Raw genomic sequence first — 25837 nt, 5'->3', positions numbered from 1 at the left:
GTAAGTTCCAGGGCAGCCAAGGCTACACAGAGAGACCCTGTCTCAAATAACTGAGAAATGGATGGATAGATGACTGATAGGTAGATAGCTAGATGATGATGATGATGATAGATAGATAGATAGATAGATAGATAGATAGATGATAGATGATAGATAAATAGATGATAGATAGATAGATAGATAGATAGATAGATAGATAGATAGATAGATAGATAGATGATAGGTGATAGTCATTTTACATTGGGATGTGAAGAAGAACGAGCACATCTGCAACTTAGAAGGCAAACCAGAGGACAATTTTTAACGGAGACAGAAGTGAAGGTGGACTTGAAAAGATGGAGAACAGGGGTGTATGTGGTCATGCAAGGGAACTCAAGATAGAAGTAATGACAAGAATAACCTCTAGGATGTGTAAAGTCCAGGCTCCACTACAGCCCTGATGGTCATATCTCTGCAGCAAAATTCAGATCTGCTCAATCCAGTCACTATAATCTTCTTCTTTGTTAAGCTGTTCAAATCAAATTTGCTCCAGGACAAATCAGGACAGGGCTAAGTGTCACACCAGAGTAATCTGACTAAAGCAATAAGTGTGCCTATTTATATTCAGACCCATGGCCTGCAGCTCCCATGGGTGTGATAAAGTGTTGCTTTTTAAATGGACATAAAATATACATAGTTCTCATATAAGCTTCTGCACAAGGGCAGGTGGTGGAGAGCACTGGGAACTTCAGGTTTTAAGGAAGCCAATAAAAAAATAAAGCAAAAGACCAAATCTTAAAATCCTATTGTGGGAGATTATAGGTCTCATTACCCATCCCTCCCAAATGGAACACGGTGGAGAACTTTAAGGAAGAGACCTCTCTGCCCAGTGCTGAGACTGGAGAAGCTGAGTCTAGTAACACTGGGCATACTGAAAAAGAGGAGTAAAAGCTGGAAGGCAGGAAGCAGGAAGAATCAGGTCAGCTAGTGAGACACCATGGAGCAACTGTAACTGGTACTGTGAGAGTCACAATGGCAAAGAGATGTGAAAGAAGCTTCCAAGTGGGGTTCTGATTGACTGGGGAGGAGCAAAAAAGGTGGCTGAGAGCTTGAGAGGGGAGGCTGTGATGACCATGCTCTTCCCCAAAGCAGTTGAGATCCGATAATGGAACAGCACAACAATGACTCTGACCTGATAAGGCCCCTTTCTATCAAGACATTAAAGGCAGCCAGACAGTTAGCTAATAGCCAATAAACCAATTTGGTATAAGAAATTATGGCTTGCATAAGAATTTGCCCCATAGTGTTTTGAGAATTGATGTACAATATCTCTATGGAATATATTCCATAATAACATTGTCAAGAGCCTTTTCTGTGGTACAAATGAGACACTAGCTATGAATCAATGTTCAAAAAAACTTAATAAATTGTTTCAGACAAATTACAAAGAAGGATATTTCTGGAGTGTCAATTAGACACAATTATAGTTTGAGTTGAATAATTACCCTTTCTTGTACATATTTTGATGATAAGTTTTTGAAAAAAGCAGACTAATTCACAAAGAAAAAGATGATAGCTTACATGCCATTAACTCTGCTAAAGAGAACACAATTCATAAATGAAATGCCTAATTTAAAAGCAATTTAGAAAAACACTCCCAAGGATAAGCATTTAAAATCTAGCCCAACTTTCAACAAACAGAGGGTAAGGACAGAAGGAGCAAGGAAAATAAGTAACAGGGGAAAAGAAAAACCAAAAATGATACAAGAGATTAGGATGTAAATGGAAGATTTGGTGGAGGATGGAAAGAAAACATTAAGAGATATTGGGAGTTACGAGTAACAAAATTTCACTAAAAGATAATCTATTTGTCTGTGGGCATATATATTTTTCCAAAATGTTTTTCAACTTCACTCTTTCTCATCATTCCCATCACAAATTTCTCCCTTGTCCCTGAATTAATAGGTCACTTTATCAGACTCATCTTTTTCCTGTCATGTACCACGTCGTCACATTAACCTTTCTGTAGTCAGTTGCATTCTTCATATCCAAAACAATACTCTACCTTCCACATAGTCTAATCTGAGCCAGACTCAGTCTTTTGAAAACTTGGCCCTTCACACCTCAGTTCACAGACAGCATGTGAAACGTTGGTAAGGTTTGCACACAGCCCGGCAGCTCTGCATTCACACCCTCAGTGCCTGCATTTGCTGACACAATCCTGGCCATCTCTATCAACTCATATAAAAGATCAACTTCTTAGTGGGTGGTACCTCTTTTTTCCTTTGTATTCTTATCTTCACCATCATCTCCAGTATTAGTTCACTCTACTCTGTGTCCTTTGGAGATCCCTGGGTGAAGCAGAGCAATCTTACTCATTCCCACCTGTAGAGACATGCTAATGTCTTTCCCCATCTTTAATGTATTATCTTGGAAGGTACCTGTTCAGATGCAGAGATAATGCTTCAGCTGCCGTGTTTGGGAGCCTGATAGATATGGGCAAGAATTCTCCATAAACGGTTTACTAGCTGTGTGCCGTTGACACATGGTTCTTTCTTCCCGAGCTTCACTTGCCTTGCCCTTTAGAAGGACTGTAAGATCACTGCCCCACAAACGGTCATTAGTGTTCATCAGAAGGTGAGTTAATGTACTATACCCTCTGGAAACCTCAAGCAAATCCTGCCCAAACTGATGTCTCCATTCTTCACTGGTTACTACACTTACTAACCTGTCATTCCACTAATGATTCCACTTGTCCTATCTGATGTCTACCCATTCTGATGTTTTGTTTGTTGGTTGAGACAGAGTCTCACTATGTAGCCCAGGCTGGCCTAGAACTCAGGATATTCTGTCTCTGTTTCTGACTGCTGGGATATCAGATGTAGCTACCATGCTGATAGAACATTAGGGATTCTAAGATAACAACTATGCTGCATTAAATTGTAAGGCCCTTTTGAGCACTACATAGGTTACATACCTGTAAAATTACTCATGATAAGCTCTAACCTCGAAGAGGATTAGATGTATGGCTGACTTCCCATAACAATGGAGAACACATAAAGCACTTTCATGGGGAATGACCCCATCATTTGAGATCTGGGCTTTCTAAATCTAAAGGATACCTTTTTTTTTTTCTTTTTTCTTTCTTTCTTCTTTTTTTTTTAACTTTAATCATGTATAGAAGAGATTCAAAATTGTAGGCAACCTAGAAGTAAAGATAACTTGCTTTATTTATTTTGAAATCCCAGTTTATAGGTCTTTCATTCTAGCAAATCATGATAGCAGAACATACCTTCCCAAATGATAGGCAGTTGGCATTTCTTGGTTTTGCCAACTTGAATTCTCGTATTCTACAACAAATATATGGTAAATCATATTTTTGCAGGCCATAAACTATTAATTTCAGCCTGTACCCTACCAAGTACCTACCTGTACCCTACCCTAAGAATTATTGCCCGGGCTGCTAATGACAGGCGGTTGTTTACAGAGTTTTGACTCCATGAATTATGTTTTATTGAGGGCTAACCTTCCCACCTCTGACATACATTTTTCTAGTTTCCCAACACTACCATGTATGAAGTCTTTCCACATCCCTTTCAAAGGATTATTTAAGGAACTGAGAGAATGAGCTAATAAATAAATGGGATGCATACCAAAATATTTCCCCATGGGTTTTTTTATTCCCTTCCCTCTAAGGTTTACAAAGTCCTTCAGGGACTGGGAAGATGGTTCAGCAGGTTAAGTGCTTATCATGCAGTCATGAGAACCTAAATTTGAATCCCCCCCCCGAATCTGCAGTAGGAATAGCAGCTCATGCCGGTAACCCCAGTACTCCCACAGTGAGACAGGAGTCAGAGACAGGAGACTGTGGCAGCTCATGGGCTGGTTAACCTGGCATGTGTAGTATTAGAGGGAAATATTACAAGAATCCCAGTCTCAGACAAGGTGGAAAACAAGGACTGACCTCTGAGGTTGTCCTCTGTCCTGAACACATACGCTGTGGAGCACACACACCCATAAACATATGAGTGCATGCACACACATTCACATCTCATAAACACACACACACCACCACCACCACTACCACCACCACCACCACCACCAATAGTCCTTTGACTTGAAGCTGACATCTCATCCTTTTGGTTCAATTTGTTAATAGAGGCAGAATGGATATCACTTATGTTATTTGGCACAGCTAACTTTTCCACTTCTGCTGTACACAGTAAAAGGTTGTAAAATATTGTGGCCATCTACATGTTAAATTGTCTTGTTGACATCCATTTCTCATGAAGCTTGCCATCCACTTTCCTGAGCACCTGGGTACCAGAGCTCAGCAGATTCATCATTGAGCTCAGCCATCTGGAGACAGACTGTGATGGAGACAGAAAGCAGCCAGCAAGACACATACAGATTATGGCTGCCCATCAGAAAACAGCAATGCTGTCCAAGGAAGGCTCAGGGTTTGCATCTCAGCTAGAGCACTAGAGTGCTGTGGTCAGTAAACCTAGTTCCAACTACCTTTAATCATGTTGAAAATGTATTGTTTTCCCCAACAGAGAAGTCAGGAGAGGAAATAAAGTGAAGTTCGATTCAGTGGTTCAGCAATGCCACCTGGAAACAGCCCTACTCCATCTCTTCTCTGCCTTCTCTCTTTCTCCGTGATTGGTCACTAATACAGTTGTACACTTACAAATGGGTGCCAGCAGTAGCTGAGGCTGACTCTTTATTCATGGCCTGCAAGAGAATGAGTCTTGTTGAATTGCTTCTTGAGATGCACCAGATGTGTGAGCAGGGTCCCTTGGCAAATGTGTTTTCATGATTTTTTTTCCTCAGCCTGGGCTTGCATCTATCCCTATGCCATGCTTAGTGGCCTGGAGATCCAACATGATGGCTGACTCACACCAATCAATTGCACCCATATAGCCTGGAAATTCAGTCTTCCTCAAACTGCTCTGTGCAGAAGCTCAGGGCATTCTTATCTAGTGAAAGGATGGAGTGAAGAGGAGGTGACCACCATCATTGCTTCTGTTTCGGGTAACAACCTGAGTTCAGGAGTTCGGATTAAACTTTTCTTTTACTACATCTATTATTCCCCCTTTTTTCCTTCTACATGTGTAGATAGGCAGATGGACTTGAAGCATAGTTTTTGTGTACTCAGAAAATGTTGCACTTTATGGATAAAATAAGTTAAATGCACCACATGTAATTTTCTCTATATGACAACACAAACATGAACGATAAAGCTTACACAAGAGGGTACGAAGATCAAAGGCATCCAACAGGGTGTTCCTTTCAACTCCAGTTTTGTTTCTGAGCATCACAAAGCATATTCCTGAGAAAGTTTTCAAAACCTTTATTTTTATTCCCAATATAAAATTAGTTTCAGGAAGCCAGAATCATTAAAGTATTTTTCTCATATATTCATGACTTAACTCAGTGCTTATGGGAAGTGTCAGTTTTCTTTGTGCTATGGAACTTTTCCATCATACACAAAAATTAATGGAACAGCCTGAAGAGAGGGCTCGGCCACTAGGCACACTTGCTGTACTTGTAGAGAAGCTGTGTGCAGTTCCAAGTACTCACATCTAGCAGCTGACAACTACCTGAAACTCCAGTTTCCAGGGAATCCAGTGCCGCCTTCTGGCCTCTGAGCATATGCACATACAGACAAAATAAATAAATAAATCTCTGAAGAAAAAACGGAACGGAGAAACACCCAATGAGCTCCCATCTTCTTACTTTGTAACTATCTACAAATGGCCCGTCTTGTTTCATCTCTCATTTCCTCTTCCCCTCTTCTCCTGCCCAGGCTCTTCAGAACTATTTTCAATCAAAGCCTCAAACAGTAGCTCACCTTTTCCTTAAATGGTGATGCATAGAGCTGTGGGAAATATGTTCTTCCTTTAAAAATAACTGAAATGCCATCATTATATCTAAAATGAATTGTTTATTAATACCTTAGATGCAATCTAATTAATAGATATTTTTATGTTTTCCTAAAGCAAATACAGGTTTATTATGACACGAGTTTATTTGAAAAGGGATAATTACTAAAATATACTAACTGTACCAATAGAACCAAAGAAGCCATGAGGTTCTGTATAAACCTGTACTTATACATCCAGTGGCCTTAAGACCAGGCTATTCCAAACCTACCTACACCTGAGAGAGTGGTCACACAAGGAGGGAGGAAAGAGTGGTGATGTGAGCTTGGCATTTAAATGACACTATTGTGTTCTCTGCTCCTATTGGTAGATTCTGACTTTGACTTAAGGCCACTCCATGAAATGTTACCATACCCAACACTGCTTGGATGACCAAGAATCAGAGACTGGGTAGTCCAGAGACCTAGGGTAAAACCAAGCCCTACTAGTCTAAGAAAAGAAAAGGTAGCAATAAAATGATTCCTAATGATATTCCACTATACTCACAGATACTGTTCAAATTTTATGAGATCTATTTTTCTCTTACTTGATTTTATGATATAGTTCTGGGAGATAAAAATTATATTCACAAAAGAGTTACAAAAATTATAAGCTAACCACACCCTAGATTGCAGGAAAACAAAGCCTCTCTCCAAAAGGTCAGACAAGGGCTGCTTGGTTTAAGATACTGATGGAGAAAATGTACAGGGCAAGGCTTGAGATGAGTGCCAGGAAGCATTGTAGCATCGTGATGTTCTTAAAACTGGTGTGGCATACAGGGAAAATAGAGGGGTGTGAATGACCCGGGGAAAATGAGAATCCCTGGGCAGTGTCTGGAAGCTGGTAGGAAAGGGTGTGACATGTGATTGAATGAAAAACAATCACTAGCCTTACGTTTGCCGAAAATAGATTAGTCCTTATCTATAAAATGCCACACCAAATACAGAGAACCAAGAGCTGTGTGTCCTTCTGGCTGAGACTTAGCACCATCATCAGTAGCATAACTTTCGACAAATAGCTGAACACCTCTGAAAATGCTTATCTGTGGAATTGTATCATTGATTACTGTTCTATTACATGGGAAATTTTCATAATTAATTGTGATAATGTTTTGCATTATCTGTAAAGCACATTTCCAATAGTCAACCACTTAGGATAGCACTGAAGATTTTGCAAATTATTCCCAGATTCATCACCTTGATCTTATTCTTTGAATTATTGGAAGCAGAACCCATCTCCTCAATTTTTGAACAAGAGAGCTCTGCCTTAGCAGTAGCTTGTCGCTGTCAAATGCAATCTCTGACTGGGTGGTGCTATGCTACGTGATTCTTTTAACTAAAGTAAGCAAGGTACTGATGTACTTCCCTGGAAGATAATCAAGACTTTCCACTGGATAACAAGCAATAAAAAACCTACATGAATATTCTCTCTAGCTAACCTCCCTGGTCTAGATGTGTTCAACAGACATTGGTGCACAGCAAGTCCCACTGTGCTCATGGTGATGTGTTCTCTTCCTGGAATAATAACTGGGCTAATTTCAATGTCAGAGAAGATGGGGCAGACAAGACACTGTGGAGGAATCTCATCATCTCTATAATATTAAATTCTATTGTCTACACATAGACCAATATGAAAAATGCAGATAAATGTAACAAGAACTAAATTAAGGGAAAATAGATTAGGGTTCCTGGGAATACAATGGCTCTTGTCATTTTTATTATATACACTGGCATGTTATAATGTCTATCTCAATGTAAGTAGGATTTATAGTTTAAATAAACTGACACCATTGTCAGTCTGTTCTTCAAAATCACACATGCGAATGTCTTTCACCTGTGCCAGGGAAGTTAGAGTGCTACAAAGCCAGCATTCGTCACTATTCTCCAACCATTTCCGTTTTAATAACGGTTTCTTTCCAAAATTACATAACAGATGAGAGTAATACAGTCTCATTGCAGGGAGATAATAGCTACTTGCTTCATGAAATCACTTTTTTTTCTTATTTTTCTTCTATACGGTATAATTGACCTACCGATAGAAAATTTGCAAATATACATTTTATGTATATGAATACATTCATATATCCCTAAGAGACTTTAGGAAGAAAATATTTCATATATTCCTCAGTATAAGCTTTAAGAGGTAGGGCATGTTCATTTCTTCTACTAATTGATTCTTGGCTACTCTGCACCCTATGACCTATGCAAGCAAAATTGATGTAAATGTGACACCTACTTGTCGATAATGGGATCCCTGCCTGACTCTTGGCACTAGATAATGGAGGAGCCCTTGGTTACAGTCTTCCCATGTCGAACTTTGTGATTTCACACTTCATAATGCAAGAGTATTACTTTAAAATGCATTAAACTTCTAAAGATAGCAAATAGCCTTTTGGGTAATACATTTTAAATAGACTCTGAATTCAGAATTTTTTTAAAAAAATGTTCATTTTGTAAGACATCATAATAGCTTTTATAGCGTATCGCATCCTGTTGCTGTGTCCTGCCCCTTCCTCCGAGGCTTCACCTTCCTCTCCCGAGACATCCCCGTGTAGGTGCAAACCTGGTCACTTGACAATCTGAGCCTGGATTACACTCTTAATAACAGGCCTGTTTCTAATCCTTCTTCATTTTTAGAAGTCATCTCACTGTCAGTAGAACTGATTGGGTTTTGTTTAATGTGGAGAGGTCTTATAAATAGCTTTCCTGGCTAAAAATTGAATATAGAGATTTCAAAACAACACCCTCCAACATAGATTAAAGCTATCTTCTTTGTAATCAGTTTTATTAGACAAGATGACAGCACGTCCTGGCATAAATCATCACTCACACTAATACAATACATATTTTAATCTCCACAGAAGCATTGAGCTGTAGTGTATGTGTGTCAAAGATGCTGGCATTTAAAGGACAGATAATAAATATGTAAAACTCAAAAACATTTAGTTTTAAATTTTCATTAAATATGTATTTAGTTGAAATGCATTAATATTCTGCAACCAAGTTTAAGAACTTAATTATGAATTATCTACAATGATCAAAGTTATTTCGGTAACTGAGAGTTGATCTCTCAGTTTCAAGTGCTAAATGGAATAAAATGAGCATGGCCTTAATAGATTAATAAATTAAATAATCACAATTTGGAAACTGCTATCTCTTTCTTAATAATCATCAAGATTTTATATCATTATGGAGATCTTCGTAAAATTATTCTCTATTCTTGTTACATTTATAGATCATCTGGCCAAATTTTAAGTGATGCATAGTTAACTATATTTTGGAAGTTTAAAATATTTCAAAATTTCATTCATTTCTGACAAATTATGATACAAAGTTTTGTATAATAAAGAAGGGGATATTTGCAAAACTTGCCTCTTTGCTTATGAGAGTGTCAGTCACTGTTCTATTACTGTAATGAAATACCATGACCAAAAATAAGTTGGGGAGGAAAGGGTTTATTTGACTTACACTTCCACATCATAGTGTATCATTGAAGGAAGTTAAGACAGGAACTCAAACAGGGCAGGAACCTGGAGGCAGGAGCTGGAGACGGTGGGGGTTGTTGATTACTAGCTTGCTCCCCATTGCTTGCTCAGCCTATTTTCTTATAGAACCCAAGACCACCAGCCTATGGGTAGTACCACCTACATTGGGTTGGGCCTTCCCATACCAATCACTAATTAAGAAAATGGCTTACAGGCCAACCTGATCTTAAGGAGGCATTTCTTAATTGAGGTTCCTTCCTCTCAGATGACTCTAACTTGTGTCAAGTTGACATAAAACTGTCCAGCACAGGAAGTGAGGCTGCATCTGGGTGGTCATTACATGAATGTTATGGAGTTATACAGAGAGAAAATATAATAGAGGGGGCGGGGAAAGAGCCACTATGGACAAGAGACCTGCCAATGACATTTCTGATTATACTCTAGTTGAGTGATTGACTAACAATGGCCAAGAGATTCTTCACAATATTATTTTTCCTTTCAACCTCATTAACTGAAATGAGAAATTGTTAATACATTTACATTCATGAAAATGAAATGTGAGCATTCTGAAGTATTTATTCATTTGGCAAGCTCAGCCATACTGAGAAGAGTGAAAGGTGACATGAATGGGCTAGGCACCTGACAATAGGACATATGGAGAGGGAGTAGATGGGATGCTCTGTGCAGAAAGTGGAGTAGTAAGAGGAGGTTTCTAGGCAGAAGTGATAGCAGATGTGTAATCACAGGTTGCCTGTACCCCAAAATGGAATCAGGTAGAATCCATTATTATACACTAATGATAGACATTCATTTTTCCTTCTCCCTTTAAAATATTCAAATAGAAACCCCTTTGAGGGGTCTGGGTTCTGTGAGTAGGTCAGCCCGATGAAGACTGGAGTGTCATCAGTCTCCACAGGAAAAGCCATGAAGAGTCACTTTCAGAAGTTCTCACCCTCCTAGGACTTGAATACCCCCATGACAACAGTTTCATAAAAGTCTCAGGCAGGTGGGAGACACAACTAGAGAAGTGGGCTTTCAATTAAATCATTACTTGATTAAGTTACTGCTTTAAGTTTTCATGAATATTTAGCCAATTTAAACTCTTGACAACCTTTGTGATCGGACTTTCGAAAGGAAAGCAACCATTTAACAATAAATGCTGCCTCCGCTGACTTCATGGCAGTCCTTCTCCTCATCCTATTTGTTGTGCAATAAAATTTCCAAGGATAAAATTGCTCAGCATTCAAAACTGATGCAAGGTGGAATCATAAGTTAATCTGGGCAGGAAAGAAGCAGGCAGAGTCTTAAATGCTTCAAAATACTGCACAGCTCCAAAGTACCATCACTCTAAAATTACACTCACTGGCTTGGTGTTTAAAACAGGCAGGAAATGAAGAAGAAAAGGAAAGACAACACTAAACTCTTAGAATCCTAGCGTAGGACAGTTGACTTCCTGAAAAAGGGTTGCCTTTGTGAATCTTAGGAGGACTTCCTTAGCACAGGGCTGGAAAATGCATAGAACTCGATATAAACATATGAAAGGAACACAAAGGTCTACCTGACTCTTCTGAATCAAATCATAAAGGGAAAGTCGAAAAGCGCCCAGAGAAGGTGGCCGAGCTTTGTGTTGCCTGTGAGAAATGAACCAAGAAGAGGCCTGCTGATTATGGGTGGTGAGTACCTCTCGCCATTCCAGTATCATTCTCTGGAGACAGAGGCAGTGGGCCTCAACACAGAGGGTGAGCTTGGAAGAGCCTCACATCCAGAGCTCCCTTTGATGCTGCGAGAGAGTCCTGATGGAGGATCTGCCTACATTTTCTGTTCCAGAGAAAATGAAAACGTGCACTCTCGCTTCAGAGCAGAAGGAAATTGAATGGGAAGTGGAGACTTGAGCAAGCTGGGCAGTCAGGACCTCCAGGGACGAACTTTCCTAGTGACTGCTTCACGTTATTTCATGGCACGGGGCTGATTAAAGGACCTGTCCTCTGGCGCCACTACTATTGGAGAAAGAGACGCTAATTTCTGGAAACCAGACTTGCTGCCCCTTCAAAAACAAGCAATAATGAGTGTTCTGAGTGAAAACACAGATAGACACAGTGTCCTCAACCAGAACACAACCATGCACAATGGTGGCGGCGGTCGCTGAAGGCCTAGCAACGCTGTCAAAAGCCGAGGAGGAGCAGGCAGGAATCAACCTATGTTCCTTGGATGGAAACCAAACCCTCGTTCTTGCCCGCCTTCACTGTTAATTTCATTGAAAAAGCCCCCGTGTCAACAGGCTTTCTGAATTTATTCATGCCAGTAACTCAGCCTGTGAAGGGAGCTAGAGGGACTGACTGGGTAGAGCTGAGTGATGGGTGGTGAGGAGGCTGCTGGCTGGCAGGCAGTCTCAGAGGCAAGTGGCCGCCTTGTGCAGGCCACTGGGGAGAGATTCTGATAGTGACTGATACTGGGACAGTGATTAAATCTGTTTGGAATGCAGCCAGAAGACAGAAATTGAAAGGGGGGATGCAGTTCCTTCCTTTTAGAGTAAATATTAACTCTTTTCTGTCTTTAAGTTCTGAGTGTGTCCACTTTCCCAGATAAATGAACTGACTGGAGTCTGGTGGGAAATGCACATGATGGAAATAAGACACTGGTGCTTCCAGGACACTGAATTTACTTAGGTGCATAACAACATAAGGTCTTCCAAACTGTTGTGCTTAGTTTGAAAGTCCTGCTACATATGGGATTATACTGGTTTTCTTTTCGACTTATTCTCGGTCCAGTGTTCAAAGTAATAAATTTATAATGTCCCTAATGTTTAGAGACTCCATGTCTTAAGAAATTGGCTCTTCACTGAGCGGTAGTGGTGCACGACTTTAATCGAAGCACTTGGAAGGCTGAGCCAGGTGGATCTCTGTGAGTTCGAGGCCAGCCTGGTCTACAGATCCAGGAGAGGCACCAAAACTACACGGAGAAATCCTGTCTCAAAAAACCAAAAATAAATAAATAAATAAAAAGAAAAAGAAAGAAAGAAAGAAAGGAAAGGAAAGGAAAAAAAGAAAAGAAATTGGCTTTTTAATCTATGTATCTCCTTTCGAAGATGGCTGTGCCATTCTTATTTAGCCGAATCCTATTTTAAAAGCTTTGATTCTTTTTACCTGAGTATTCTTGATTGGAGGAGGCCCAAGCTTACAACTCTTCATGATCTCTGTTCACGTAGAAAGGTTGTCTACTTCCACTCGTGCTCAAAGACTCCACCCCTGATGGGCTACACAAATTGTTAGACTGATGTCTTCTACACTGGACCAAGCTCACCACCACGTTGAAAACCAGGGAAAATAGAGTCTGAAAGCTATAGGGCCACTTTCTAGTTGGGTTTTTATCACTTATTTTGTCTGTGCTTCTGAATATTCTCATCTATAATCTTGGGAGGCCCTCCAGGAGTCAGCACTTCTCCTCCACTTTGGCAGAGAGAAACCTGGGGAGAGGAAGGGTGCACAAGTGAGGCTGCTATTAAGTGTTTCAGTAAAAGCAAGAGAACTAATTTGTCACACTGCGTGGCATTCAGAAGAACAAAGGCTTCCCAGATTAAAATGCAAACGAAGGTAACTCTGGGGAGAACAGAAAATTCCCGGCTATATTCATGATAGGAGATGCCTGAGTTGTAAAAAGGGATTTTGCTAGAGGGTAAAACAGAGAGATTTGTCTTTTTGTACATTTTAGTCATTAGCAGCCTGAGTTCCTTGAGGCCCTAGTTTATCATCTCTGGCTCCCTAACATCTTTCATGACATGTAGCACAGAGCAGGTGCTCAGAGCACTGCCACAGAGCTGCAGATTAGCACATCCACACACTTCAGTGGTCCCTGCCCTGATCATCCAACGACAGAGAAAAGAGTCTTCCACATCAGCCCACATGGCCAGAACCACTGTGCTACACGGCCCTGTTCAGAAGCTTCGCACAGAAAGCATACCAGAAAGCTGGGCAGGAGTGAAAGCATAGGGATTTGGTGAAGTGATGGAAATGGGTAGTTAGTTGATGGGCTTTCTGGAGGAGCTCTGGGGTTTGTTTTCCCTTGTGTGGGGAGGTTGGAGGTGTTCAGATATTTGTTATGCGTAGTACTGTGTCTCATGAGGACATTTTCATACATGGTCCCCTGCTCCCTGTGCTTCACTTTGCATCCTCCCTGCTCACATTAGTTACCTTTGTTCCTCTGGACAATTTTACTCATACTATCATGTCATGGCACAGACATGATTTTATTTATCTCTATAAAACCTATGTTTCACACATAAGAGGAAACATGCTGTATTTGTCTTTCAGAGTGTGACTTCATTCGCCTTATCTGATGTGTGGGAAATTTAAGCAAATCGTTTAGAAGTGAATGAGCTGTTGCTGAGATACCCTCCACAATTGCCCCCAAAGTCATGGCAGAAGCAACTGGCCCTTGTTGCGCACAAAGGACAATAATATCAAAGAGGAAAAGATCATCGTGAGGTTCTAATGTCATATAATCATTGTAAGAAAGCTTCCATAAGGAAGATAGCCACCAGAAGACAAGAGCAAAGGGAGGTACTGGAATCTCTTTCCTAAATTAAGAGTCCATTGCTGAGAAAGAGATGACTCTGGAGATGACTCCAGAAGGGCGTACTGATTTCTCTCACATTCATCGCATCCTCTATCTCAATAAAGTCTTCATTCTAAAATGCAATTGATAACTTACGGTTCCCATGTTAACATGTACAGATAATGCAGCAATAAAAAGCATGCATTGCTTTTAGATAGCCTAAAGCTATAGACACCTATTGTATTGTCTCTGCTGCTTATTTCAGTAAAGTTTTATTGAAACATAGTAGTACTTTTTTGTTAATGTATCCTTTATGGACACTTTCACGCTTTAATAGCAGAGCTAAGTGGTTATGTCAGGTACATGTTAGCAGAGCTAAGTGGTTATGTCAGGTACATGTGACCTACAAATCTCAAAATATTACTATATGGCTTTTTATAGTAAAAGTTGATGACTGTTTCTCTAAGAAAAACCTCTTAGTTTTTCAGAGGTTGAACAAATGGTGTTATGTATGCTTTACATACATAAGAAAATCTCACACACACATTTCTAAGTCTACTGTAATTCAGAGATCTTCAGGCCACAGAAACAGTATGTCCTCAAAAAAAGACTTTGGCTGCATCAGTTCATGTAGCTATCACCAATCACATGTTCTGGACAATGACCTGGTAGAAGCTGACGGTTCATATCCATCTATAAGGAAGACACATAAGTAGTGAGCAAAGACTTGAATGTGTTAAGAAGATATGAAGGTTTAAATTACAAATGTACCCCTAGACTGGGATATTTGAACACTTGGTCGATCCCCAGTTGGTGGAGGTGTTTGGGGAGATTTAGGAAGTGTAGCCTTGCTGGAGGATGTATGTCATGGGGGGGACAGACTTAGGGTTTACAGCTTCACCCCACCTCTAGTGGTCTCTCTTCTTCACGTTTATGTGAAAAGCTGTTTCCCCTCATCTTCTTGCTCCTGCCCCTTGCTGCTGTGCCTCCCCCTGCTCTGATGGACTCGGAGCCCTCTGGAACTGTAAGCAAAAGTAAACTCTTTCTTCCCTAAGTTGCTTTTGCTTGTGGTGTTTTATCCCAGTGACAGAGAAATAACTAAAATAGAACCCAAGCTTTCCTTAGCCAACAACAACAGTAACTCTGTCTCTGATGAGGAAAGATCTTTGACTCCATTCTATGCTGGTCAATCTAGGTGCCACGCTTTATCAGTCATTTCTACTGTATTTTCAAGGGGTGAAGTTCCCAGAGAAGAGATCAAGCTTATGAAGACGGTGTGAGAATTGCTGTTTGACCCCAAAAAGAGAAAACTCAGAGGTACATGCAAGCTGTATCCAGATGTTTGAAGAGCTTCCTAACCAACAGAATTCTTAGATACAATCTGGTCCAATATGAAGATGTGGCATGATTAGAGGCTGTCAATATGGAGTGTGTCTGTGGCCTCCAGAAAACACTGGAATGTTAAACTGATGATTCAAGTATCCATAGGATAATTGTGTTGGCAACTTCAAGAATTCCTTCAAACTCAGCAGTATTTGATTCTGTGAGACAATGTTCTCAAAAGAGTTCCTCCTGAAGTGTGTTCTGAGCTCCTTCTCCATCCCTTATGGTGGAATGAAGGCTGAGGAAGGATTTTTCCACTTTTAGAAACATCCGTACTTTAAGGTTTCAGGGGTACCCAAGCTAGCCTACCTCAAGATGGAGCTACTTGTGTAGCTGTGATTCTGAGGAAATCATTTGCTTAGTTGCTTCTCCTGTTCTGTCTGAGCTGGGATATAAAATAAATGATAATTTTAAAAAGCACCATGTTTGATCCCCCAGATGAACACCGTTTCTTAAGGCAAAGTAAATGGCACCACGGGGGAACCCTGGAAAGCCTGGGCACTTCCCATTGTTTCCTCCTTAGCAAACCTTTAGCAATTTTCCATTTACAGCGGCAACATTATTGGGATCTGTGGGAAATAATTGTGAAGTGCTCAGGAATGCTTTAAACGGAGAATCCTTAATCTTTCATTATCATCTTGATTACCAACTACTGTAATAGCCTATTCCATCGCTAGCCTCTTATTGCTTTTCATTTATGCTAATAGAAAAGGCTATAGTTACATATGATTTTAGTCTCCAGAAATAAATGACAAGAAATGAATAAATCATGTACTACTGTAGGTTTGCAGGCAGGATACAAGATTACTAAATTATGCACTGTGTAAAAGAGGGAGGTAGAAAGAAATCAATCTTGGGCTAAGCTTGGGTGATCCTCACAATGCAATCCTAATGTATGGATGAGGGACTCTCTGAGCAAGAGTTCCCATAACCTAGTTAGCTTGATAATTAGGACACAGGGACAACCAAAAGGGGAAAAAATAAGAGGGTTGAGCAGCAGCCAAGCAAATTTTAGAATAATGAAGAAATATCAAATAAGGTAAATCAATGGAGTGAGGGGACACAAAGGGGAAAAACATTCAAAGATAAATTAATGGAGGCCCCGGGGTTATGCATGCAATTTACTATAAATACACTAGGAAAAAGGAGACAGATGTAGGTGAATGAGGAAGTTCAAAATGAGTACTACATTGTTACAGATAAGAAGTGGCATGAAAACACAGCCTACGCAGAGGGTCAGCAAAGAAAAAAGACAAGCATTAAAGAAAACACAAATGCAGACATTCCTTTTTGGATAAAATGCTGCTTTTAGCAAAGTTCTTACATTTCAAATGCCTGACAATTTCCTTATAAAATTCACAGAAAGGAAATCTCACTGGCCTCATCTTCAGTTAGGAAAACTGAACTTCTAACTTCTCCCAAAGTCACTGAAGACAACAAGATTTGATCTTTCAGCCACCTATGGAGAGTTCCAGACAATCTGCCCATTTAAAAGGCAGAAAATTCATGATTCCATTAATTTTTTTAAATAACCTATAAAAATGTAAAGTTCAGTAATCTTGTGTGTATAGCTCAATTAACTTTTATGTGTGAAGACATGCCTGTAGCAGCCATTAAGATCAGGGGAGTGAAGGTTTCCAAGCTCCCGAGGGTTCCCTTGTGCCTTTCTCCACACTCACCACCCAAGAACAACCACAGTTAGGAAGTTAAACACCGTCAGCTCATTCCGCTGTTCTGTAAGTCTATAGAAATGAAGCTGTCCGGGATGGGCCCCTTAGTGTCTGGCTAATATCATCCAACATATTGTCCACAAGATTCATCTCATACCTTGCCTTTGCTGGTTGTCTATTCTTGGATTATAATAGAGTTGGCAAATTTTTTGAGAACCAGTTCTGGCTTTGTTGGTAATATGGTCTCTGTTGTAAACCCTCCAATGTGCCTTTGAAGCAGAAGAACCCCTTAGACAATGTGCAAATGATTGGGTGTGGCAGATATGTTCTAACAAATGTTGCTGACCAGGACTTGGTCTGTGGACTGTGCTTTTCTACTCCCCCTTGACCTCTTGATCGTGTTCAGTTATGGGAATGAAATTCCCTGTTCTCATGTTTATGGACATTTGGATTGTTTCTAGTCTTTTTGGTAATGCATGCACACTTTTCTCCCTGATAGTTAGGAAAGTAATCACTGTGCAGAGCTGTGCTGTATCTTCAACACTGCTGAACAGTTTACAGAATTTTTTTTCTCCCAGTAGTAGTGTTGAGAGCCCTGGTTGGTTTATAGCCTTTTAGTACCTACTATAGCTGGTCTTTTTTGTTTGAATCATTTTGATGAGTAACTAGTTTGTTCTCTTTGTGCTTTTAATTTGTATCTTCTCAATGAGCAATGATCTTAAGCACCATTTTTCCAATGCTCACCACTCACGCCAATATTCCCTATTAGGAAGTGAGGTATGGAGCTCAGTTCTCATGCTCATTTCTGAATTGGTTCTTTGCTGTATTTTAATTTGCAAGAAGCTTATTGTGCATGGTGAACATGGGTCCTTTTGATACAGTGTGCATATATGAGTCTTCTCTGGGTCATGATTTCATTCTTTAGGAAAGATAGAATTTGTTATTATAATCTTTTAATTTTGAAAATCAGTAAGTCCACTAAAATAAGTCACAAGTAGATGATTCAATTAGTCAAGCCCTGAGAAGACAGTATGTGAGCCTGTAGAGTAGAAATGTAGAGTAGAAAGGCCAGAGGTGTTTGGGGGGTGACACAGAGCCTTTGCTTCTTCTTCTGATGTTATGGTAGTGTCCTTCTGTGCCTCTAAAAGAAATCAGGCCACCAGACTATGGAAGGAAATGAAACCTCAGGGAGGAAGAAAGAGACATATACATGTGGCGGACCTAATATCTGTATGCACACTCCAAAGGAGCCCTTCCATAACTCCAACTCCATCTTAACACACTTGGTAAGTGAATTCCCTTACAGCCTTCTTTTAAAAGAGAAACCAGTGAAGCATGAACCGAGTTTTGTGATGCCTGGCCTATTCCCTAGAACAACCCAAGACTGTTGTTCAGAATTCTACATTCTGTACTACACATTGTCTCTTTAGCTATGCATTCTCCTTCTATTAAGTTATTGCCAAGCAAAGGTGATTTATTAAGATGAGAGGCAGACATTGCTAAAACAGGAAGAAAAGCAAAAAAAATAAATAAATGTTTCCTCAGAACCCACAGAGGAGAGCAGATGTCAGCAGAAGCAGATGTATGCTCCTCCAGAGCCAAAGAAAGAATGCTTAATGCAATCAGAATCACAGTAACATAAGTAACTCAGAAAATAGAAATCTAAAACTTTGCAGAACTCCATCCCAGGATGGCATGCATCCTAAGTGCTGCCCAGCACAGCACAAGCTCCCGGTGACAAATGCAGCAGGACTGTTTTTTTAAAGAATAGGAAAACGACAATGGAAAAGCAAATGAAAGGCAGCACGTGTCCTATTTTTAGAATTAGAAACCCATACAGAGGGTTTGACTTAAGGAAGAGTAATTCTGCAGGAGAATCCATTCTGCATCCTATTTAGCTCAATCAGGTAAATAGCTAGTGTCTATTTACGACCCTCATGCACCATGAAGAATAATTCATTCATTCACTCATTCATTCATTCATTCCCAAAATTCGGCCCCAATGAGAACATGGGAATATGGGTAAAATGTTTGGGGAAACATCTTGAGAATAGTGACTAAATGAAAAGACCATTAGCAGAAATTGTTGAACCAGTTATTTCCTCCCAAACAACAACAGAAGCAAAACTATCCCTAAAAAAGGAACTAAAATTAGTTAGGAATCATCAAAGGAACACCACACGTAACTAGTGGGGAGGGGTGACAAAATCTAGCCAACATCACCTGTCAAGCTGGCATAGTCTCAAGATGAACAGTGGACATGCAGCCCTGTAGTGCAAAGCAGACACCATTCCACATGTTGTCTGGACTACAAACCTCACAAGGTGGTTTGGAAACTAAGAAATGTTTACGTTAATGTTTAATATTATAATGTTAGCGCTTTCAAATTCATATGCAGAAATAATTGTGTAAATTGGCCATTCAAAATTTCCAAAGGCAAAATAACCATAATAAATCAGAAGACTTACTATAAAGACATCTCACTCATTTTTTGTCGTCTTTACTTTTTCTGTACCACAAACTCTATTATGCTCTGTCCATCCAGTTCCTGCCCCCTGGTCTCTTAGCGTTCGAACCATTCTCTTTCATGGCCTTTAGGGATTCTCTCTTATTTGCCTACCGGTTTTCAACCACAGAGGTAAAACAATGCAAATTAGGATAAACCTAGTGAACAGACAGCACTGTAGTTACGTCAGTTGTAGACAAACCATTAAAAACAGTTTTGTGCAGTGATTGACAGTGAATTCAGTGATATTTTCAAGTGCCTGTGCATGGATGGAAAAAGATTGGAAGGAGCCTTGCTGGACTATCCTCAGTGACTGTGTTTCACTCATGGCAAAGGGGGGCTTGTTTTTTATTCCTCTGAGTATTCAAAACTTTCCACACTTCCTTTAATAGGATGTACGTTTTTCATAATAAAATGCAAATCATGGAAGTAATTGCTCTCTTTTTTCAAAGACCACTATACCCACAACCTCCCTTAAGAGAAAATCGAGGTTTTGGGTTCTTTCCCAAAGTCTCTGAACAGCAGGTCTCAGAGTCTCACTGTTTATATTCCTTCTCTGTTCCACTTCAGCCAAGCCTGACATTTGGTTTGTGCAGCCAGCTGAGAGGTGGGAGCAGATGGGACGATGAATCTCAGTGGTTGGATGGTGTCAGTTCTCCTGCCTTGTTTGAAGGTGTGGGCCTATAGAACACCAGCTGAGCAATTTTCAAATAGCAAAATGTTTGGCTTCAACACAATCCTCCTTCTGTATGCAAAGCATCCCCTTTCTCCCTTTAGAAGTCCTCAAAAGATAAAATGCTTCTAATTCTTGTCCAAAAGCTTTGGCTCCGTCTCTGATCATGTCTATGGGCACCTCTCCCCTCTTAGGGGTCCTGATAATGTTTACATCATCTATGGAGTCTTACCTTCCTGTATGTCTTTGTGACTTCACAAACTTTCCGAAGCCAGTCAAAGGTCTGACATTTCACATCTCCCGGAGATGTTTCTTGTTTGTGTGTCTAGTGATACTGCTCTTATCTGCATTATCCCACACTCTGGGAATATTCCTTGAAAGCTCCTTTGCTGCCTACCCTAATTCCATCCCCATGGCCTGCTTTGGATTTTAATGTCATTTACTTTAAGATCACCAGATGGAAACGGCAATCTAAGAAGGGCTGGACTCGTTCAGAGTCCCATAGATCCTTAGCGTGAGGAGTGACGTCTCAGGCTCCAGACCCCAGGGAGTCCTGATTGCTTACTCACTGATAAGTTTGTTTTCAGTGAATTCCCGTTCCGGTCTATGTATGTGTAGGGTGGCATTGTTGAATTGCTTAATCCAGTTCAAATTCTATCTAGAATGTAGACCTCCAAAGGTTTGAAAAAGTGATATGAATTCTAATTACAGCCCGTTCACTGAAAATACATGGAAAATTAATTTAACTGCTGTTCACAAGCTCTTTGACAGATTTCCTCTAAAATGGCTATTTCTGCAGTTAGCTGAGAAAGCACAACAGGAAGAAAATTTTGCTTTTGACTAAAGCTCTTTCCCTAGAGATTAGTGTCACTAGGAAATTCTCTTTTTTCTTTAACTTCTAACTTTAGGGGTAAAATGTCTGCATAAAAATGGAAAGTATGATCAGAGAATAAAACCATTTCCTTCAATATGGATTTAAGAGAACCTGACATGTTGTGACCAGGATCCAAAGAAAAATAGTGAATGACTTTTAGTCTTTATCATCCCAACAGAGAAGGCAGGATGGTAAACCAATAGTGATTGAATGTGTTCTGGGGCTATTGGTTGAACGAGGGTTAGAAGAGGCAGATGGGAAGAATTGGACATTATGGGATACAGTGAGACTCCCAATGTGAGGAGTGTGGTGCTACAGCTGTCTTAATTCAGAAGGATTTTGCTTTTGTTTGGATTTCTGGTGGGCTTTGTTGTTGTTTTGTTGGTGGTGGTGTTCAAGACAATGGGAGCCATGGTGGGCTTCACATGGCTGGTGTTGTAAATAGATGTTAGTTGCTGGGTTCCCCTGGTGCCAACTTACACTGCCTCTTTAAGATGTATGTCTTCTGGTCTGAGGCTTTACCACAGATTTGGATCATGCTCTTCTGAACTGATAAAGAGTCTGTTTAGTGGTGTCCATTTATATTTGATACCATGCTTCAAATACAGCAATTTGATCAACTGAAAGCAGTCGGTGAAGCCACAATAAATGTATTTTGTGCTTAAGCAGATAATGAAAATAGCAAGCAAAATCAATGAACGAAACCACTATTTGGAGACATCCTCTCCATATTAAAATGCAAGATATCTGAAGTGAGTCGTGTACAGAGGGAATAACTGTTCAACATTTATCTAATCACATTTATTTGTCCACAATAAACTTCTTACCTTTCTACTGGGCATATATTTCTCCTTCCAAAGAGAATAATCTACTGGAAATGAAGTTGATCAATAGGCAATTTCAACATTTTTTTAATTAAAAGAAATCTACAAATTAGTAGAGACAAGTCAGTAAGGCAGAACAAATATCCTTATTCGAATGTCTGTATCATCTCTGTAGACTTTGTTGGAGCAGCTGGGGCAGTTAAGATGGAGGCTAGCAGGAGGGGGAGGGGAGGGGAGAGAAACTATGAATCTGTAATTTATTCGGGCAATGGATCTCAGTTTATTTAGCATCAGGACTTAAACACTAGAACCTAAAATCCACTGCATTAGAAAGCTTTTGAACTTACCTTTCCTGTGTTCTCATTACACCAAGAAACTGTAGTGTTTCTACTAGCATATTGGAGAAGAGACTCCAAACCCTGAACATAAAGTTCATCATTCATGAGAGCCAAATTAGATACAACAGTTATTGTTAATAAGATGAATGTTTTGTTTATTATTTATCAATAATCAAAATGTAGAGTTAGAAAGGATTTGAAACATAAACTTTCTTAAACTCTTGTCTTCCAAGGAAGACAGTAAAGCCCCAACATATATTTACTGGTGTTCTCCAGGGTGGAAAGTTGCATTTGTCTCTGAATCTCCAGACACTATCTTGCACTGTACCATCTGGCTTTTGCAAATTTAATTGTGGCATCATTAAAAAATTAGTTACCTCATAAAAGTGATAGAGTTTCTGGAGTATATCTGTACATTTGATTGTGTTAGAGAGGAAAGTAGCTACTTCTAGACAATGTTTGCCAAGCACTCATTAAGTACCTGGTTCTAGACTTTCCATACATTAGTACCATTTAATCTCTGTCCAGCTCACTGGAAGAGTAATACCAGCCTCATTTTCCAGATGTGAAAATCGAGGATTAGAGAGGTTTCGGGGCTTAGTGCAACTCATGCAGTAAGCTCATGGCCTCAAGAAGACAAGCAGAAATTCCCAGTCAGCAGAGATTCTATTCCAGGGTCCATTCTTCTTTTGCTTGAGGGCATATGGTTAAGGAATCTGGTTGTTGCCGCACAACACATGGCCAACAGACACCAGACAGTCTCCACTCACTGTCACAGTGATGTGAAGAGACTTCATCTCAACTGCAGCACATAAAAGCTCCTCTCCCTAATTGTGCTACAAAGTCAGAGACAGATTCAGAGAAAAGCCAACATGAAGCTTAGTGTGCCGAGAATGACCCAAGAGTTGGTCTCTCTTCCAGGAATAGCTCACAAGAATCGGCAGCGATCTGGTGGCTCCAGACGCTGGTGCTGCAGAATGGCTGCACCAGTGGACTTGGTTCCTGAGTTCTGCTGTGGAGAGCAGAACTTGGAAATGTCTATAAAGATAGAACTTTGTGTCTCTGTTTTAAAACTATTCAAATTGGCATATGGGCAGGGCTTGGAGGAGAGGAGGGAAGGGAAACTGTGGTTGGGATGTAAAATAAATATTAAAAAAAAAAAGAAAGAAACAAGTGATGACCTTGTCTAACAGGAAGTAAAATGTTTTCCATTCAGTATATGATTATATCTGATTTGATGTCATTGCACTGTTATATCCTCATGAAAATGGTTAGTTATTAGAAATTATGAGATAATTTTAAATCTTAAAAAATAAATAAATGAAGGACTTGTAAAAAGCAAAAAAAAAAAAATTGGAATGGCCAAAATTTTGTTGGAATGACACAACTTAGTTCATGCTCAAGATATACAATTAAGTTTTTAAAAATTGCTTTTTCACTGTGCAAGCCAATGGCACTAATTTTATTCATAATTTAATGCAACCATCACTGCTGCCTAGTTCTGAGATTTTTCATTAACCAAGCATAAGCTCTACAACCCACTAAGTAATATTTTTTTCCTCTATCCTAATTTACCTATTCTGAGAACTTTATATAAATGGAATTTATAATATTTCTCTCATTGTCTGCTCTATTTCACTTAGCAAAATGTCATCACAATTCATCCATGCTGGATAATGCCTAAGAACTTCATTTCTTGTGGGGATAAATGATATTCCATTATGTTCTTCATCCATTCACCTTTTGATACATACTGCAATTGTCTCTAGTTTTGGGCTACTAGCAATCCTATTACTAAGAAGGTTAGCATACAAATATTTCTTTAAAACTAAGCTCTCCACTGGGGTATATACTTAGGAGTACAATCGCTGGAGCATGTGGTTAGCATCTTGAAGAAGCACAGATTGCTTTCCATCATGGCTGGGCCATTTTACACACCCACCAGAAATATAAAGGGTAAGTAAGTCTTGTTGCCCTAGCCAGCACTTACTTCCCAGCTTCTTTCTTAGCCACCATAGCAGATCCACAAACACTTTCAACCTGTTAAGATGCAGATCCCAAAGCATGTGGGAGAGCAACACATGCTGCATCTGGTGCCCTAGTTGGACATTTGGAGTGATTAGTTCTTCTTGAAGCAGGAGAAAGAGGCGGCACAGGGTTAAAGAATGTTGCTGTTGGATGTTGTTTGTGGTGAGGTCATCCATCATACTGGGAACCATTTCTGGGATACCATCACATTCCAACATGAAGTTCAGTTCTGAAGACAAAGCAGCAATGAAATTATATGAGTTTAAATGAGTGAGTAGATGGATGCACGCATGTAAAAGGGAACCTGTTTAAATGTGTTCTCCATCTGGAAGAAGGAGAAATGCCTTTTAGGAAGGAAAAGAATCTGTTTCTAGAAACTCTTTAGGGAAAAGCACTGTGTTTGATCTCAAGAGCCTGGCGCCCATGTCATCTGTCTCACCAACTGGAGATCTGGGAATGACTTCATGCTGTCTCTTCTTGAATGATTAGATCACATACTCTAGTGTGACTTATTCTACACTTTACTGGTCATCATTAAGTCATTACCATCCGAAGACCCACCTTTTCCTATTGTTTCAGCTATAAAAATATGGAACTTAAAGGGCTCATGAAAAAAACTTAATAAAGATTATTTTATGTTATGTGTGCACATAGGCCTTCCCTGAAGAAAATAAAGAAGAATAGTATAGTATAACTCACAACCATCAGTAGAGGTGTACCCTGCACAGACCCAGCAATCTCTGTGACTCTCTTTTTAATTTTGAGATTGCCACATGTAGCTCAGACTGGCCTCAAATTTGCCACGCTAAAGAAGTTGTCCTTAAACTCTTAATATCCTGTGTTTGTCTCCTTAGTACTAGGGTTCCTGATGTACACCACCGTTCCCAGCACCACTCAGGATTTTAGTCCACGGCCACAGCAGGAGCAGATGCCTACCAAGTGGAGTTCCCGCTGTGACTTTCCCTGCACAACAACAGCAGTCTTGTGTGTTCTTCCTTTAGTGTTTGTTTTTGTTTTCTTTCGAGGTCTCCCTCCCAACCCTCCACATTCTGTCCCATCTAACCCGTACCAGCATGCTTCAGCAATTCCGTTTGGCCTGGTTCTTCCAAGTATTTGATTCCCTTCCTGTTTTGTTTTACAGACTGTTGTACACGACTAAGAACATAAGTCAGTTCAGAGCCAGATGCAACTGGTTCTTTGTAAGCTAAAATCCCACCCTTGGCTTGGGTGAGTAGTTCGGTGGGAGAACACTTGAGGAACAGAACTGGGGCCCTGAGACCCGCCTTCTGCACTGAAAACACAACCACTTTTCTGATGTCAGCGGGCGTGAGAGGCTAGTGCGCTGGGTAAAGTGGACAAAGCAGCAGTCACTTTCAAGGATGGTTTCAAAGAAGCGGGGAGTGTACTCAGAGAATTTAGTTATAGTTGTGAATATGCCTTGTTGTTTTCAGAGACTGCCAGCTCTGGTAAAAATCCAGAAAAAAAATAAGTTCTTTTAAATGAGCTTTGGAAAGCCTACCTCCTAATAGAATTCTATATAGTCAAAATGCTGCCCAGTCCCCTGACCCCTCTGCTCAAACAGCAAAATCGAAGCAGAAAATGA

At 40.0% G+C, this 25837-nt stretch overlaps 1 protein-coding gene across 2 annotated transcripts in view; it reads left to right on the top strand.

Moving 5' to 3' along the window:
• Gpc6 (glypican 6) overlaps nt 1-25837 on the top strand; it is a 1071516-nt gene that overhangs the window by 841898 nt on the left and 203781 nt on the right. The window lies entirely within an intron of this gene.

This window comes from Peromyscus californicus, unplaced genomic scaffold (genome assembly GCF_007827085.1).
Source record: "Peromyscus californicus insignis strain IS unplaced genomic scaffold, ASM782708v3 Scaffold_12__1_contigs__length_115047231, whole genome shotgun sequence".
In the NCBI taxonomy this organism is placed as follows: Eukaryota; Metazoa; Chordata; class Mammalia; order Rodentia; family Cricetidae; genus Peromyscus; species Peromyscus californicus.
Note: the sequence above shows the minus strand (reverse complement) of the source record. Positions and strands in the feature narration are given on the sequence as shown.